General features: G+C 39.0%; 1 protein-coding gene across 36 annotated transcripts in view; it reads left to right on the plus strand.

Annotated features, from left to right (window-relative positions):
• The window catches only part of ZMIZ1 (zinc finger MIZ-type containing 1), a 504,711-nt gene that overhangs the window by 441,933 nt on the left and 46,689 nt on the right, over positions 1-16,089 (plus strand). The window contains exon 1 of one of the 36 annotated variants that reach the window (XM_038410188.2): positions 6,835-7,213. The exons of the other annotated variants lie outside the window; for them this stretch is intronic. The gene's annotated coding sequence lies outside the window, so the exon portion shown is untranslated. Of the gene's footprint in view, positions 1-6,834; positions 7,214-16,089 lie in introns of those variants that run through there. 36 annotated transcript variants of the gene reach the window in all.

Raw genomic sequence — 16,089 nt, forward strand, 5'->3', positions numbered from 1 at the left:
TTATGGACTTTCTTGAACCTTCTTCTTTAGCATCTTGGGATGGCCACTGTCTAATATTTGATACAGGTCTCAGACAGACATGATTTAATATGGCAGTTCCTATGTTCTTTCAACTGGAAAATGGGCTATATCCATGAGAGTCTGGTTCCAAGGATTCCTATCTGAAGCACCTTACATATACAGATTCATAGATCCCAAGGCCAGAAGGAACCATTGCAATCATCTAGTCCTGTATAACACAGCCCATAGAACTTCCCCAAACATTTAATTGTTAAAAATGTACACCTTATTTCCAGTCTGAATTTGCCTAGCTTTACCTTCCATTCATTGGATTGTGTGATGCCTTTCTCTGCTAGATTGAAGAGCCCATTATTAAATATTTGTTTCCCATGTAGATACTCACAGAGTGTAACCAAGTCATCCCTTAACCTTCTCGTCATTAAACTAAATTGATTGAGCTCCCTGATTCTATCACTATTAGGTATGTTTTCTAATCTTTTAATCATTCTCCTGGCTCTTCTCTGAACCCATTCCAATTTATCAACATCCTTCTTGAATTGTGGGTACCAGAACTGGACACAGTATTTCAGCAGCAGTAGCATGAATATCAAACACAGAGGTAAAATAACTTCTCTACTCCTACTCGAGATTCCCCTTTTTATGCATCTCAGGATCACAGTAGCCCTTTTGGCCACAGCATCACATTGGTAGCTGGCTATCCACCACAGTCCCCAAATCTTTTTCAGAGTCACTGTTTCCCAGGATAGAGTCCCCCATCATGTAAGTATGATCTTCATTCTTTGTTCCTAGTTGTACACATTTACATTTAGCCATATTAAAGCACATATAGTTTGTCTGACCCCAGTTTACCATGCGATCCATATCGGTTTGACCTGTCCTCTTCATTATTTACCATTCCTCCAAATTTTGTGTCATCTACAAACTTTATCTGTGGTGATTTTATGTTTTCTTCCAGATCATTGATACAAATGTTACAGTGTAGAGCCAAGAACCGGTCCCATCCAGGACCCCACTGAAAACACAGCTGTTCAATGACTAGTCCCCATTTACAATTATATTTTGAGACCTATCAGTTATCCAGTTTTTAATCCATTTAAGGTGTGCCATAGTTTTTTAATCAAAATGCATGGTACCAAGTCAAATGCTTTACAGAAGTCTAACTATATTAGGTCAACACTATCATCTTTATCAACCAAACTTGTGATCTCATTAAAAAATATCAAGTTAGTCTGACAGGATCTGTTTTCCATAAACCCATGTTGATTTGAATTAATTACATTACCCTCCTTAAATTCTTTATTAATAGAGTCCCGTATCAGCCGCTCCATTATCTTGCCTGGACTCGGTGTCAGATTGACAGGCTTATAAACAGGTCATTCCATTTACCCTTTAAAAAATTTTTCACAACATTAGTTTTCTTCCAGTCTTCTGGAACTTTCCCAGTGCTCCAAGACTTATTGAAAATTAACCTTAATGGTCCAGCGAGCTCTTCAACCAGCTCTTTTAAAACTCTTGAATGCAAGTCATATTCACCTGCTGATTTAAAAAAGTCTAACTTTAATAGCTTCTGTTTAACAACCTCCAGAGATACTAGTGGAACAGAAAGAGTGTTATCACTATATGATGAGACTATATCATGTTTTTCCCCAATACATGACAAAATATTTTTCCCCAATACATGACAAAAATACTTAGCCTTTTCTGCATTATTATTGATAATTCTACCACTTACATCTACTAATCGACCAATACCATTGTCACGGTTCTTTTAGTTCCTAATATGTTTAAAAAACTCCTTCTCATTCCTTAACTATACTGGTCATAGATTTCTCCTTGTGTCCCTTGGCTTCTTTTATCAATTTTCTACAATTCCTAACTTCTGATTTATATTCAGTGCTATCAACTTCCCCATTCTTCCATTTGTAATATATTTTATTGCTTAAAGTTGCCTTTGCTTCCCCTCTAAACCAGATTTTTTTTTAACTAGTACAGCCTTCTTCTGGGATTGTGGGGTTTTGGAAATATAATAAAGCTTTCTTAAATTATTCCCAATAATCATTCACATTTTTTTGATTAAATTCTTCCTTCCAGCTGATTTGGCTCAATTGTTTTCAGCTTTGGGAAGTTAGCCCTGTTAAAGCACCAAGTATATACTGGTCTGGAATTTATTCTGCTTGCTCATTATAAATATGATCAAGTCATGATCTCTTGTACCTAAGCTACCGTTATTTTTTAGTTCTGCGATCTTTTAGACAAGCTCTAATAAAGAATTCTTCCATGTTGGCTGCAACGCTTTTGAGTTAGGAGATTGTCATCTATAATGTTTAGGAATTCCACGGATGTTTTAATACTGGCATCATGAGACCTCCAGCCTATGTCACTCAAATTTAAATCTCCCATTATCATACATCTTTTTTTTTTTTGCCCTATGCCTTATAGATGCATGAGGGAGCAATCATCCTGTTCCCTAGTGTGATTTTGTGGTTTGTAGCATATGCCAACTAATACCCCATCTTGTGTTTTTATCTGTTAAGATGTTGAATCAAAACATTCAAAATAATTTTCATCTGAATTATCAGTGACTTATATATGCACATGAATGTCAAAGGAACTCAGGGGCAAGATTCCAGGTTTGTCCCATTCCTAGTGTATAGTCCAACTGTTTTTTGAAAGCTTAAGCTGGGTTGATGAAGAGTTGAAATGACAAGGCCAAGAGGGCTCTGGCAGTAATATTTCAGGTCAAACATAGGGCAAAGGGAAGTAGAAAGCAAGGCTGAAAGTTTCTTGTGTTAAAAGGTATATATTTGGATGGTTTTAGCATTGGTTTCTGGTTGTGTGGTTCAGAGCACACAGAACCCGAAAATCCCTCTATGCTTGGGTTTTTCATAAATACAGAATGTTGTCTTTTAAAGATTAGAGGCGATTATATGCTAAGTCAGTTGCATGCAAGCCAAACAGTTCAATAAAATAAAGACTTCAGTTTGAAAAAAGAAATGCTTTTGGTTTAACATGAAATGTGGTTAGATTTTAAGTTCCTTGTGGCAGGAATTGTCATTTGTGTTTTATGGAGTACTGAGATATCTGTTGGCTCTTAAATAACTCATTTGACATTTCAGTAAACACAGTGCGGTGCAGTTGTTTGGGCAAGACTGGATAATAAACACATGAATTTTATTCCCAACACTATTAATGGTTAATGAAAATCCACCCCAGAGCAGAGCACCAACATGAGACCTGTCCAGCACATAATCCTGGGGTTGGCCCTCAGCATAGGGTAACTTTCGTACTGTGTGGCTGTGGGCAAGTGACATACACTATAGTTTCCCAATCTGTGCTAACATGTATAACAACACATACTTATCACACAAGGTCGTTGAGTTTTAATTAATATTTGTAGAGTACTTAAAGATCCTGGGGGAATGGTGCTGTGTAAGTACAAATTATTATTATTACAGTATCTTCCTCTTATTTTGATCAAGTCTATACTTACTGCATTTATTGAATTAAGTGGTTGACCTTGTTCTACATGGACCTTATTAAGCCCAGCTTTAAATGGGCAGAGCTTTCTTCGAAGTGTGTGGGACTACATGTTACTACTGCTTGTGATGAGTTTGACTCTGTACAAGTGCCAGGGTGCATATTACAGATTGTACAGCGCATATCTATGATTACACTGTCAATAACAATGTCTGAAAGCACACAGCTGGCTGCTGTAGTCTCGTATGTTACCAGGAGTCTTCCTTTGGTTCTTTTTATCTTCTATCTCATTTTGAATTTTGGCCTTCCATATTAATTAAATGGCGGCTTTCTTATAGCCAGGGATTGAATTATAATAATGCCTGCTTAGAGCAATCAAAATTGATTGAAATAAAGGGATACCGCTATTTTTTAATACAAATGATTTAGTTCTGGAGGTTGTGATAAAATTAAACTGACATTCAAATTAACCAGTAATTCAGTTAGGTTTTAGGCACTTTATTTCTTAATTATCATTATTATTTTTTGTCTAAGCCATGGCTCCAAAATAGCACTTACGCTATTGTTCAAAATTGTTTTAAGGTAGGTAGCGTGGTGCTGGTTTTTTCCATTTTAAATGTAGCCAGTAATGGAAGTATTTTGTAGGGAGGTGTTTGTGGCTTGTTGGAGATAATTCTGCAGCTAAATTTTTTGTGTGCACTTAGGGTCCTGCCCTGTGCATGGTTCGTTAAGGTCAGATGTCATCCAGTTTCAGAGTATTGATGGAGGCATTTCTGAAGCAACTGGAGAGCCTGCCTCCATCACTATCTCTGGCAGTTTTGACTAACAATGAAGATAGCTGCTTTAATCACTTTCCAAGTCTAGTAATTTTAAAAGTAGAAGCAGTGGAACAGAGGCCATTTTTTGGTGAAAACAAACCTTTCTATATTATATAAACCTCTGTTCTGAGAGTTTGGGTCCTTTCCACACCTGGCTTGAAACATGGGGAAAATCTACACAAATGCGGCATTGCTAAGAGGAAACATCTGCAGACTTTCAAAGCATTTCCATCTTTTTATGATGAAAATGTGAACAAGACTCACAGTTGGTGAATGCTTAATTTAAAGGAATATGTCCAGTAAGGCAACCTATGCTACTCCTGATTCTGCAAGAGCAGGGCGCGCGGGGTGTTGGGGGGGGAGGGCGTGTTGGGGATTGTTATCATGTGGGGAGGTGGTGGAACGCACCATCAGAAGGAAATAGATTAAAGAAAAGTTCAGAGTCCAAAATCTGTTGGGTTCTGTATGATAAATCCTTGATTGAGTAGTAAGACTTTGGGAAAGAATTGCAGTGCCTAGAGTTTGTTTGCTTAAAACTGTGGTAAAAGTGATCATTTGTGCCTGAAAACTTTGTGCAGAAAAGGTTGTGATGTGATTGTTAGGAAATGATTTCCCAAAATGTTCTGTGCAACCTTCCCTTTGCTCAACATGCTGCTCTCTAAATGAGGTGTTACTGATCGAAATGGTTGTCGCTTTGATAGTTATTTAAAGATCTGTCTGAAGTGATGGAAACTCAGACACTTGATTAGCATCACATTCTTGAAAACCCGGAAGTGACAGGACACTGAATGGAAAGTGAATTTTCCAATCTAGCTTCATTCTCAAATCTAAGTGAAGTGCAAAAAGTAAAAAAAAACAAAAAACAAAAAACCCATAAATAGTAGAAAGTATATTTGTTTCTTAGAATTCTTTTTTAATACTCTAATGAAGTGGTTCTCAAATTTTTGTACGGGTCACCCCTTTCACATAGTAAGCCTCTGACTGTGACCCCCCCCCTTATAAATTAAAAACTCTTTTTAATATATTTAACACCATTATAAATGCTGGGGACAAAGCGGGGTCTGGGGTGGGGGCTGACAGCTTGTGACACCGCGCCCCCATGTAATAACCTCATGACCCCCAGAGCGGTCCCGACCCCCAGTTTGAAACCCCCTGCTCTAATGTTAGTAGTAACACCTATGAGAATTTTAATGATTTTTATCCTGACACCTTCTCTTTAAAAAATACCTGTAATTAATTTCCTTCAATGAAAATATGAATCTCCTCAATGACCCTGGCTAATAAGTTACCTCAGTTAAGGTGGAAATTATAAAAGGAATAAATACCTGATTTATGACTCTTTTTTTTTTTTTTAAATTTTTGAACATTCTCATACACTTGGGTCTCAAGTTTCAGTAAATTTCACAGTGGGAAGAAAAGGAAATAGTTACTAGTAATTGAAGTGATGGAGAATGTTTCTAATGGTTGCCCTAAATTAAAGTGGGTAGGAACTCTAGTTAAAATCACTGCCTGTGTTTCATTAGTGATAACAACAAACACTCTGTTCAATAGACAGAGCACATCAACAACCTGTACAGATGTATCTGTGAAATTAATTAGATACTGACAATGCCTTTAATGGGCATTGGTTATTTCTTCAAATAAAGAGGCTGTTAAAAGAGTGAGGAAAAACACATTAGCCAAGGGAGCTGCTTGAATTTGCTCATATCCCACCATGCTAAGTAAAGAATTCAGGGAAGGTGCAGTAATCCTGGTCATGCTCTTATTTACCATTTACCATGTCAAAGGAGATATGATGTGATAGTTTGTTTGCCACTGTCATTGTTTCAAAGCAATAGCATTTTCCAAATAATTTTGACAGGCAAAGTATTAAATACTTCTGTTAACATTTCTCAAACCTGTCCTTTACATGCTATGAAGTTTAGTCACACCAGAACAGTGAAGTTGTATTTGCTTAGGGAAGGCTTTCCCCCACTACCCCCTCCCCTTTCACCAGCCTTTGAACCACCCCAGTACAGTCACCCCTGGCTAATCTGAACCTCTGTATTAATACAACATACACACATCCCTGGTCACTGTGGAAGCACTATGCTGTGTTTGTCTTGCAAGACTACTAAGGAATTAGTCCACCAACTGTATCTCAGGGTAAAACAAAGGAAAATCCATCCACACATTTTACTTAATTACTTTGCTTCATTCTAAAAGCTCAGTCTCTTCCACTAGGCATGGACCAATTTGTTCTGTCCTAGAAATCGAAATTAAAAAAATATCATTCATTGGTTCCGATCAAAAGGCACAAGCTGCTCATTCAGTAATTTCCTTCTATTCAGACATGTTCAGGTATCTGAACTACAAATCGATCAGCCCCTGAGCTTGCATCTGAAATTCAAATTCAAAACCGAGCTATTCACATTGTGACTTTTCCATCGAAAATAATTCATCAGTTCCAGTAGGGTTTTGTTTTTTGTTTTTAAAGAAAACAGTTTTTCTGCTTTTTTGGGGACAGTAAATTAGCTTCATCTGTAATCTCAGAAATGCAATTCCATCAAACCCTCCTGGTTGCTGCTGCACCTTCTCTCTGAGTCAGACTCTCTGCAGATCTTCCAGTAGTCTTATTTCTGTGCATCCCCCCACCCGCTGTCTCAGAGGCAAAAGCAGAAGTGGAATCTGCTCACGCTTTCAGCAGTTCCTTCCTGGGTTGTTGTAGCAGTCGCTGACCTCCAGGCATTATGAATAAACAGCAAAGCTGGGAACAAAAGGAGTCTTCTGGCTGCCATTATCTCACATTAACATAGCAGACGCGCTGCGGTGTGAACAATGCGAGTCTCATTCTCCGATAATCAGCGAGTACCCAGGCATTTGGATTACCAAGGCAACAGGCAATGGTAGAATACTGGGTGGGTGTGTTGTTGTTGTTGTTTTTTTATTGCAAAGGAGCAATCGGATATGGAATCCCAGGTATATTGATAAACCAGAGCAAAATGAATGCCTTGCAACTGACTGGGGGGGGAAACTGAGGAATTGGTTTTGCATTCTGTCACATGTCAGATAAATGAGACATGGGTCTGGCTGTACTATGAAAGGCAATAAAAATTAAACTGTGTTTGTCAAGCTGAAAATGTTCTTAAGATATTTTTCAACATCTTAGAAAAGGTAACAGGTGGCATGTTAATAAAAGGGCCATTAGTGGTGGAATTTGTAACTGTAATCTGCGACTGTGATAGCACATTGCATGGTCTACTTGTATAACAATAGACAGAATTGGATGTGATGCTTTAATCTTTCTTCTTTAATCAGAATGGATGCTGTAGTCCTACAGCGTCATATGGTGATAACCCCATCCAGCTTCTTTTTGATGCAGGGAGTGTGTTGGTGTTTCTTAACTGCATAGCTTTGATGTCATTTGTTCTACACAACCAGAAATAAATTGCATATAGCTGTGTATGTTTGCATGCACATGTGTCTAGACATGTGGAATATTTAATATAACAGGACTCTGTGTGTAGTTTGTACTCAGGCTGAGAAACGTGAATTTATTTATAAGGGAAATACTGGGGCCTGATTCATATTCAGATATAGAGAGTCAGATCCCAATGCCCTAACTCAAGTTGAGTAGTGTCTTACTATGCAAGTAACCACAATGAGACTGCTTGTGGTGTAAGATGCAACTCAGCATGAGTAAGTGTATCCCTGTCTGCCCTGTAGAAAGCCAATGTGAAATGGAAGTCGGTTTTCCCACCCAATGCGATACATAAGCTGGGTAGGCCTCACAGGCTTGGGCCATTGCACATCTCAAAGAAAAAATGTTCAAGTCACACCGCATCCAGAGATGCTATCCTCCCCTGACCTCCAGGTTTAATTTTGCAGTGTTAAACATCCATCAGATTCCACCCCAAAAATAGCTGAAGTTCAGTAGCGATGGTGGTTAATGAACATCTGTGTGCACGTGGTGGTGTTAGCCATGTGCTAAGTTACAGAGCCATGTTATGAACTGCATTTATCATGCATGTCACCTGCCTACTGACTAATCTGTATTGGGAGTGATATTCCAAACCTCAGAGCAGTTTTAGGGTGGCCACTCTTGCATTCCCAGAATACCAGACATTCCAGGACTTCCTGGAACAGCATGGGTGGGTCCATCCACACTGGCATGACCTTGCATGCATGGAGGACAAGATTGTGAAGAGCACACCAAGCCCCAACCGGTGTGACCTTGCACACATCATGTATACAAGGTCACAATGGGGGCAGAGCAGCACACTCTTGAAACTGGCAGCTTCCATCTGTGATACCTTACAAAACCACATGTGGTTTTGTCTCAGAACTGGCCAGGGGACAAACCATTTAAAAACAGACCTGTCCCGCTTAAAACTGGACGAATGGTCTGCCTAGAATAGTTTTGATCAGCTACTCTTTTTCCCCCACAAACAACCAGCCAGAAAAACTCTTCCTTGTTTTCCACCCAAAAGTGGAATTCCTAACCCCCTTCCCTTCCAATTTACACTGGTCCATAGCCCAATATAGGCAACATTAAGTCCTGGAACAGTGGGGTTAAGGCAGATCTTTGTCAACCATGCAGAGCTAGAAATGCCTGCTTTAATGCCATTGGAAATGGGAGATTCAGGGCCTTCCAAAGAGAGAGACAACACATGCATCTTGTTTAGAAGTTTGAGAGATATCAGACTAGATGTTTTTATGTATAGAAAACATCTTGGGGTCATTTTTTGAAGTTTAAAAAATTATATTTTGTCTTGCCCTCTGTGGTTCGTGCATTTATACTCATGCTACTAAGAAAGTCTGGTGGAGATTATACGAAAAATATTCTTAATAAGAACCTTTTGAAACATTTCTAAAATAGCTTTTCTATAAAATGTGGCATATTCAGAATAGTCAGTGATGTGGCTTGAGATAAAGTTTTTATGGTGCTTGGGGCAGAGACCATCTCTTTGTTTTATATATTTGTATGCACAGTGGGGTCCAAATTCATGATAATGGCTACTAAGAACGCCCATAATACAAATGACAATATTAAGTAAACATTGACTCTTATTTTAGGAAGAGCTGCAGAATTCATTATCACTTCAATAGTCAAAAGTATTGTAGTCACCACAAACTTATGCTAATACAAATCTTTACATCACAACACCATCATGCTTGGGTTCTTTTCTTTCTTTCTGTATCATATATATACACAAGTAAAACCATTTTTTGGAGGATATTACATAAATTGAGATATTATTTGTTGTCCTTACAATGACTCCTTAGATGTCCCTTAGATTTGGATGTCCCCTTAGCTTGGACCACCCAGGCTAAACCCTAAATCATTAATAAAAAATGAATTAATCAAATGTATGTGGTCCTCAGGCCCATTCCCATGCCACTGCTTGCATTCTGGTCCCTACCGTGAATATATTCAGAGTCTGGCCAGCCCCATACAGAAAGGCATCTGATTACAACTCTCCTCATTCATTGTGGCAAGCTTCAAATGCATCGGTCTTCAAAGTTAAGACTATATATGCTTATATGTAAATATGTATTTGTATGTTTATGTATGGTATGCAGTGTTTTTTAAAATCCACATAAAAGATGGCCTAAAAGGACATGCAACAACTTCACTACATGTAACTTTTGATAAAATGTTGTTAATAATAATGCTTTATTTAAAAAAAAAAAAAAAGTTTAAACTAAACCAAACAAGCTCCAAATTGGGACACTCCATCTATGGGGGTGTTGGAGGGCCTACATCTACACTGCACCCAACTGGCAGTGGCATATAGCATATGTGTAGCTACACACTGCAGTGAAAAGCAGGCCGTGTCCACACTGTAGTGTGTAGCTACATCTGTCAGTGAAAGGCTCTGGCAATGGAGGAAAGCTTCAGCAGCTCCCCGCAGCTGGAGCCTTTCCTTGTGGGGAGGAAAGGCTGTGGCATAGCCTCTTCCTGCAGCATGGAAAGGCTCCAGGGCAAGGAGCTGCTGAAGCTTTTCTCCATTGCTTTCCCCCGACCAGATCCTTTCCCTAGTCGGGGAATCTTTCCTTGTAGCGGGAAAAGGGTCCAGAAGGAGGGAGGCAGGAGGACACCACACTGCTACAGAGGAGACAGGAAGACATGGTTTGGGCGAGTAGAGACCATGTATGATATGTGCTTGCATACATACCCACACCCTTCAGGTGTGTCTTTCCTTGCCTCAGCCATACCCCATCAGCTACATGCTGTTTATACCTGTGCTAGGGGGACTCTGCAGGTATGTACTTTGCCTTCTGCTGAATGAACGGTGCACTGTATACATACCTCATGTGTGTGTTACAGCTACTTGGGAGTTTGTTTTTGTTCCTGTGAATAATTTCAACAAAATGGAAAATGTCAAAAGTTTTCTTCAGAAGTTTTGGGGGGGAGAGGGGGTTGTTGAAAAACTGAAACCTGAGAATGTTTTGCTTTTGATTGCCAAAAGCAGAAGCATTTTGATTTTCAAGTTTGGGGTTCCCAAAATTTTCTCACAATCAGCTATTTTCCATGGGAATTTCTGTGTTGATCACTACAAAAGCCATTCTTCATCCAAAAATAATTTCTGAAGAAAATTTTTGCCTCGCTGTAGTATATATTAAAAAGGTTACCAGGAACTTCCAGTTTCAGAGCTGTGGTGAGATACAACCTGAGTTCCTTTCTGAAGCCTTCTACTGTTATCAAAACTAAGGTATTAATGGAGTTCTGTCCAGTTTTGTAATTTCATTTTTATTGAAGACTATTCTATTCATATATGTAGGCAAAAGGAACGAAGCAGAGAAGCCTAATGACACTAACATCCACAGTATGCGGTGAGCACACTGAAAAATCTAAAGAATGTTGGAATTCAGTGTGTGTGAGTGTGTGTGTGTGTGTGTAGTAATATAACGTATCTTCTACAATCAGAAACCGTTGAAATAAATTGACACTAAGTTTACAATGGTGACTTGACTAAGAGGACTCACTGCCGGCAATGTGTCATTAGTTAACTTATATAGCAGTTACAGAGAATCTCGCGTAAACATAAAATAAAGTAGAAAGTCAAAAAGCTATTAAATTTATAGGCATATAATAAGAAATCCTTTGATTGGTACAAGAGAGGCATGAGGATTTATTTAGTTTTCTCACTCTTGACTTGTTGTATTTATCCATTGTAGGTGTAATGGTTTTTGTTTTGTTTTATGGGTTTTGGGGGGGAGGATATTTATTATTTAATTTGTATTACAGTAATAGCATGCAGGGGTCATTACCAAGGTTGAGATCATTATTGTGCTATGAACTATACATACACATAATAAGAGGCAGATTCTGCTCCAAGGAGCTATAATCTAACTATAAGACAGCCAAAAGGCAGAACAAAAGCACAGAGAGGCAAAGTGACTTGTCCACGGTCAAACAGCAAATCCAGGAATAGAACCCAAAACTGTTGAGTTCCAGTCCAGTATACTATCTACTAGAGCACACTGCTTTCATTTAAATGATTGTGAAAAGGAGCCAAGAGAGTTGGTCTAGTTTTTAACTCTGGAATTTCACTCCCTGCAACCCAAGTGTTTCTGTAGGTGTCCGTAGGTGACTAACAGACAAGGAAATGAGAGAAATGACAGTGAGTGTTGTGATGGCTTTGTCTATCCACATCACTGTCATTCCAAGGATCACTGGTGCAGGTAGTATATTTAAAGGATTGTTTTTATGTATTAGCAGTTTTGCAGATACTGTAGTTAAGCCAAGGAGAGCACCTACACCTCAAATGACAGAGATTCCACCAAAACTAGAGAGCAGACGTAGGGGAAAACAATGGAAAGAAATTGCTGGGAACCTAATTGCATGACATAGCTGGGTTTATGCATAACCTTAGCCTAACTTTGAAGCGAAAGTGGTGAAATTTTTTCAGGAAAGCTAATGCCTAGTGCTATAAAGTACATGTGGGTTGTGTCTCCATCAGCCTTTAGGGCTCTGTGGGGAACCCCAGAACTATAAAACGGGAGAGAACTATAAAACGGGAAAAAGGTAACAAGAGAAGTATGTTCATCACAGCATATGCATGGACTAGAAACATTTTAAAGGTTAGCTACTCTGTCCTTTCGCCTTCCTTCACTTTAACTTTGCTGTGAGATTTGTATTACATCTGTATATCAGTAGTTGTCCTTTATGCTAAAATAAATACTTAACAAAAAATCTTTCATACATCTTTATTATTATTCTTTGTTAGATTACCTTTTGCAAATCCTTGACGATGTAATTCATATGTTTATTATCTCATGGACAAAGCTTCCCATTTACATACTGTAGCTAATGTATTTGCTATGTTTAAACTGACTGTTTTTATTAAGGTAAATAGTTTATAAACATAAAGTAATTGTCTAAACAAACCTCCCCGTGCACAAAAAGCAATGTGAATTGCTTTTCTCTCAGTAAGTGGAGGTGTGTAAACAGAGTGTCCAATACACACACACACACACACATTTGCATTAACAAGCGAACTAACAAATTAGTGTCAGATATGTAAACCTTTTTTTAAAATAAATCTTAATTTACACATACGCACGATATTTCCAAATAAATGCCACAAACCATGTGTGAATCATTGAAAGTCAACACGTAAACCTCAGTTTTCATGCAGTGACTTCTCATAGCGAATTTAGCTAACAATCCATGTCAGACATGATGATGTGGGGTGGTTGAGAGTAATAATTTGTTAGTGGTCAGTGAAGATTTAACTGTAATTTTGGTGAAGGGAGCCCAGTAGAAGGAGAAGCGGGTAAATTTGGCTTTGGTAAAAGAAATGCAGAAGGAGTGAAGTGAATTGACGGGTGTTTGTTTATTGGATTAGTGGTGACTACATGGATTGAAAAAAGAGAATCCTGCCTGGTAACATACTACAGTGGAAAAAGTAAAGCCTGTGTAGACTGTACGTTGATAAGAAGAGAACATAGGAAAATGGTTAAAAATATAAAGTAAATATGTAGCAGAACAACATACATTATTAATAGTTGGAATCTGACTGCAACCTGAGGAAAGAAGATGAAATTGAGGAAGAAATTGCATTGGTAGCTATGTAAGGGAGGGGAGAAAGGAAAAGTTTTACCAAAAAGTCAGTGAAGGCTTTCATGCATTGCCAATGGCAGTGAGTAAGTGGGGGAAAAACAGAGGAATTTTCAAGATTTTTTCATGGAGATAATATGTGGCAGAATGAGTAGAAAGATGGCGTGCTTTCGGAGAACAAGGTGGTGATAGAATGTGATGTACTAGAGAAGTTAAAAAGAATAAGAGAATTATTCAAAGAGTTTGAGGAAGCAGGTTTTGATAATGAAACAATCAAAAATTCAAACAGGAAAAAAGGAAGTTGCTAAGGCAAGATTGGAGGCTGAAGAAGAATTTGTACAGAAAGCTGGAAGAAGATGATGGCAGGAAGTTGAGTTTTGGGTTGGCAAAAAAAGAAACAATGAAGCACAACAGATGAAGAAATCAGTGACTTAGTCTAAAGAGGTAGTAGAGGTATGGAAAAGATATTTTCCAAGTTTGTTAAATGAGAAGAAAGATTTGTGAGCACAAACACTGTCAGCAATTATGGGGATGTTTCAAAAAGACATCAATCTCTGCACATGAAGTAGAAGCAGCACTGAATAAGATGAAGAATGGTAAAGCTGAAGTGAAGATGACATAATTGTTGATATGAGCAAGGTAGTTGGAAGAACTGCAGTAAAGAGCTTTCGTAGATTACTGTGTGTTTACTGTGATCAAGTAAGGATATCAGACTGGAGAACAGGATTGATTGTGGCTCTTTAGAAGAGTAAGGGTGATGTAAATGATATCAGTGCCCATTGGGGCATCACTTTGTTAAGTCAACCCTCAAATTCCTTGAGAGAGTTTTGGAGGCAAGTTTGAGGGGTAAGGTGGAGGAAAATTTAGGAGAGGAGTAGCATGTTTTTAGGAAGGGAAGGATATTTGCAATGAGACAGAAGTTTGAAAGAATGACAAATAGAGGGTGTAATTGCTGTGTTGCATTTATTGATCTTGAGAAAGCCTATGCCTTGGTTCTGCAGGAGTTGGTATTTGGAGCATTGAGATGGATGACAGGGGGACTTCAAGAAGTGGAGATAATGAATTGTATTGAGGGTCAGGAAATGTGGTGAATAGCACTTGGAATTTTGAAACATTTAGAGGTGATGGTGGGATTGAGACATGGCAGTGTGCTGAGTCCACTTCACTTCATCCTAGTTATGTAGACAACTAGTAGGAGAACTGAGCCTGTGGAGAGACAGAGAAAACTAATGCATGTTGACAATCTAGCCCTTTTTGCTGACGGCAAAGAGGAATTGATAAATTGGTATCAAAGTGGGCATCTGTGTTTGAAGACGTACTCTGAACGTAAACACAAAGAAAACTGAAGAAGTGGAAGAAGAGCTATTGATGGAACTTTCAGGAGAGAAGCTGAATCGTAAGAAAGAATTAGTGTTCTTGGGAAGTATGCTTTGTGCCATCAGAGGGAGATCTGGGGAAATGAAAATAAGAACCCAGTGTGCGTGGGAGGCAGTGAAAAAGGTGGCAGGAGTACTGCAGGACTGGCAATTAAGTAACAAACTGAAAGAAAAGATATATGCTGCATGTGTTTGTCCCTGCCTGCTCTATGGTTTGGAAACAGTGGGCCTTATGGAGTTGGAAGAAAAGAAGATACAGGTAGTAGAAAATAATATACTGAGGAGAATGGCAGGCAAGTGGAGGATAGAGCATGTGCCAGGGAGAAATTAGGGGATAGATGGACTTGGGACTCTACGCGATAGGCCAAGAGCGCACATTCGAGGTGGGCTGGGTGTGATAAGGTTGGGAGAAGAATGACCAGCAAAGAAAACATAGGAGGAAGAGGACTATAAGAAAGGACATGGAAGACTGAAGGTTCGTTGGAAAGACTATCGAGCGAAAAGGACTGGAACTCCAAGACCTATGAACCTGTGACATGGACTGGAAAGCGTGGTGAAGAATCATGGGCACCTGCGACCCTGGGTCAATCGGGAAGAGGAGTCGAGAAGAGAAGTGAATCCAGGTCTGATATGGAAATCTGAAACCAACTCATGGTGTAATTTGTCTGTTTGTTCTTTGAATCCCACTATTTTAAAAAAGTTATTTAGACTTAAAGCCTCACTTACCTCTTTGACATCAGCGTTGACTAACCATTGGCTTCAATATGCGTCAGCAGCTAGGAAGTCTTTTTTTTATATCTTTCTTCTTCGCACTGTTGTTGAATGGTTGCAGCATCACTACATCATAGCCTAAGAAGTAATATCCCTCCTTCTCTTCTTTTTCATTTGATGGCTTCCTCTGCTGCTTGGTCAGCCTCAGTACTGACCCCTAGCATATGGTGGTTCATTAACATTGTTTTAAATTAGTCAATACTCTTTTAGTGGACTCCAGCTGACTCACTGCCCTCCAGGGTGTAATGAAGAGACTTAATTACCCTTGTGCTGTTCAACAAGAACAATGTTGTGGGGAGGATTTCTCTTCAAATGCTAGGATGACGACAGAAGGCCAGTGCAGACATCTACCAAAAGGAGTAAGGAAAGAAGTAAAAGTGGCAAATATCACATGGATAGAGGGGAAAAAGTGGAAGGCATTACAACAGAAGTCCAAATCAGCCCCTATTTCCAGACCCTGAAGATCTCCCATCCCTGGCCGTATATGCTTTTTGCAGTGTTGATGGAGGGATGTTGCTGCTGCATGTATTTGAAATATTGCATCATGCTGAAACATTGTGCAGTGAGGCAACATTGTGAT

Source organism: Dermochelys coriacea, chromosome 7 (assembly GCF_009764565.3).
Source record: "Dermochelys coriacea isolate rDerCor1 chromosome 7, rDerCor1.pri.v4, whole genome shotgun sequence".
Taxonomy (NCBI): Eukaryota; Metazoa; Chordata; order Testudines; family Dermochelyidae; genus Dermochelys; species Dermochelys coriacea.